The following is a 3,470-nucleotide window of genomic DNA, read 5'->3' on the forward strand; positions in this document are numbered from 1 at the left end:
TCACAGTTCTGCCATTGGCTGTGGATAAAGCTTGTATCTCAGGCCCCAAACCAGAAGAGTGCATGATTTATGGAGCAGAGGGCTTACTTATAGGAAAGCATCCCTTGGGCAGGGAGCCTGTCCAATTTATCCCAATGAGTCACCACAGAGCCCAGAACACGCAGAATGGATATCTGATACTGTTTGTGGAATGGAGAGTAGTTTGAGTGATTCACCAGCAACTCCTGTGAGGCAGGGAAAAGATGATTCACAGCGCTTGGAGAAAGGCAGGGCCTAGGAGGGCCAGAGGCCAGGCAAGATGTACACAAAGGGAGTCATTTACATTCCCTCCCTTGGGTAGAAGGTGGTTTCCTGAACCTAAAATAATGTGTCCATTTCTCCGCATTTGGTGCCTTCTGTAACTACATATTTCCTCTATACCCTTGTTGTTTATTTCGTTATCTGTATTATAATTATATATATCCTTGTTTTTTATTTCACTTGTTTTGGAAATATAAACCCGTGGGAACTATTTTAGGAGAAAATCAAAATGTTCTGAACTGACCCAAACTAATTTGGCTAGTCCGCAACTGCCAGGCTCTTGGGGTAAATGTCAGTGGCTCTAGTGCACACAGGTGGGTTGAGGCATACGTCCTCTACCTTACAACTTCCACACCAGGTGAGGACTCAGACCTAATTCTGCCAAAACTGCAAATGTTTTACTCACCAGCAGGTACAAGAACAGTCCTGTGACTGGTTCTTGAGGCTTTGGGGATCTGTTTACCACAAGCAGCAGGCACTACAGGCGATGCAACCACAATTACTTCTCAGGTGGAGTCTGTCCCCTGAGCTTGCTGGAGCTGTATACTCAGCCATGCAAGAGCAGTGGGGCTTCTATATCCTAGTCAACCAAATGCCTTGTTCCAGCACTCATTTTACCTGTTCAAGAATATTTCTAACATTCCTTATAGGAATTAAAAACCAAGTGAGATTCTGATAAGGATATTTGAAGTGTTCCGTAGCCATCTCTGGCGTGTTAATTCCTGGTAAGAGAACTTCAAAAGCTAACCGCCTGTCCCAAGGGCATATATCAGCGTTCATTTGTGCGCATATGTATTACAACATGTGTAAAAAGTATTTGTAGAGTAAAAGTGACCATGCAGAAGCTAACATTAAAAAATAGTGTCTATTCCATGATGGGCCAGGAGTTGTAGGGTTATAAGGAGAATGTAAAAGGCCCCTTTTGGTAGGGGCAGTAGCAGGAATCTGAGTGGGAAGATCTCAGGGAAAGGGGAAGATGCACAGATGGGCCTGGAATCTGGCTGAAGATCGGTTGATGATCTAGAATTTTCCTCTGTTTAAACATGAAATGACTTGTGTTTTTTTTCATGTTGGAGGCTGTTCCATCCTCCCTGAACTTGAAAGAACTAATTTCAGTCCTCCTTTTACAACTCCCCTTTTTAGAAGGGGCAGTTTATTCTCCTGCTGTCAGCACAAATGTAAAAATTAGAAACACATCTGATTGCACCTGTAGTTACTGACTTGCAGCCACAATTAGCCATAAGCAGGCTCCAAAAATGGCAAAAACAGTTTAAGCATGCCTGCGATTAAGTCACTGTGGGCATCACTAGTTGCATCTTTACTCACATGAGTAACTTTCATGTTCTCCATGGCTACCTTGTGATACTAAATTATCCGCCCAACAAGGGAGCCCTTGGGCTGAAACCTGACCACACCCCCTCCCATTTTGTGAAAATTGTGTGCTTTTTTTCTAATTACTTCATACAAGTGAACGGGGAATGTTTGCAAATACACACTATTCATGTCAAACCAAAAAGAAATGGTCATCCTGGGTCCTATGTGTATCTGTTCATCATTTTTTTTTCCGTTTGACAGACAACAAAGCCAAACTAGCTTTTTTTTTCCCCCTGGAAGAATAACTCACTAGTGGTATCTAGGTGACAATGCAATCATTTATTTGAATATTCTGTCCAATAAAGAAGGTTTATTTTATGCCATAGTTACCATTTCCCAACTTGAATATCTGCTACAAATTTTCAGTTGGAGAGTCTTACTGTTTGTTTGAATGGAAATGATTAGATCTTTTTTCCCAGAGGGTTTTAATCTGAAAGGGAAATGGGCCCAGACCTAGGAAGAGAGCTCCTGCTTGGAGAATGATGATCTGTGGAAATGTCATTGAGAAATGTATTCTTAATGAATCACCAGCTTGAGAATGAAATATCATGCTCTTCAAACTCCCAAGAAACGTATAATCACATACTAGATCAGAGCAGGGTAGAGAAATGCATGTTTTAATTTATATCTATTTATATAATTTCAAAAATGCTTGCTATAACAACAGATTAATCATCCCTTACTAAGTAGCATGTTTCAGATTTACCCATCCCAGAGGTAAGGGGCTAGGACCTATTCATCCCATCTAAGTGTGTAACAAGTATGGAATAGATGACTGAACAGCTCATATTTCATCATCTGTCTGTTAGCCTCATTTGCCATTTGAAGAGTAGAAGGATTCTATCAGGGATTCTGACCCTGGCAACTTTGGCTAAAGAAGGAAATCTGTCTCTAGAGCAATGCTGTCCATCAGAACTTTCCGTGGTGATATAAATGTACTTTATCTGTGTTGTCCAATCTGGCAGTCACTACCCATATGTGGCTAGAGTGTGCTTGGAATGAGACTAGAATGACTGAGGAACTGATTTTAAATTTTATTTATTTTCAATTAATTTGAATTTAAGTAGCTACATAAGGCTAGCACCTACCATATTATACAGTGCAGCTCTGAAGTATAGGGCTACAGCCAGAAAATGGCATCAACATTTTTTTAAATGTGATAAGTGGACAGCAAAGTATTTGAATCCAAAATCCCAGGCCACGGTTTTGGCTTCACCACCTCTTAGCTATATGATCTCCAATAAAACACTTGTTTCCTAGCGCAAGTTACCTTTTAAAGGTAGCGTGCTGATGGTAGGGTGGAGATTGGAAAGAAATCAGAGAAGATCACGGTGAGCCAGCTTGTTTTCCTGTTACTGGATGTGTACGGTCTGTACTAGAGAAGACTGTTCAGGAGAGAACATTGAAGAAGTGAGACAGGAACTGTTCTTACACAAATTAGGAGCCTCTTGACTACAAGTGGCAGAAAAACCCAACCTAATCCTACCTTAAGCAAAAAGGGATACTATGGGTCCACATCTCTTCTGAGAAATCCAGACCTAGGGCTGGCTTCAGGTAAGTGGATTCAGGTTTCAATTGAAATCATCTAGATTTAGTTTCTCTCCAATCTCTTGACTCTGCCTTCCGCTATCTGGTTTCAGCCTTGGGCTTTATACGGTAACAATATGGCAGCAGCAGACCAACTCCCTATAAACTCTCAAATCTACCTTCAGTGTAAAGAGTGAGAGTCTCCGCCTTATGTGTCTTATAAAAATCCTTCATTATGGCTCATTGACTCTGCAACAACTAACTAGCCA

This window comes from Neophocaena asiaeorientalis, unplaced genomic scaffold (assembly GCF_003031525.2).
Source record: "Neophocaena asiaeorientalis asiaeorientalis breed wild unplaced genomic scaffold, Neophocaena_asiaeorientalis_V1.1 scaffold342, whole genome shotgun sequence".
In the NCBI taxonomy this organism is placed as follows: domain Eukaryota; kingdom Metazoa; phylum Chordata; class Mammalia; order Artiodactyla; family Phocoenidae; genus Neophocaena; species Neophocaena asiaeorientalis.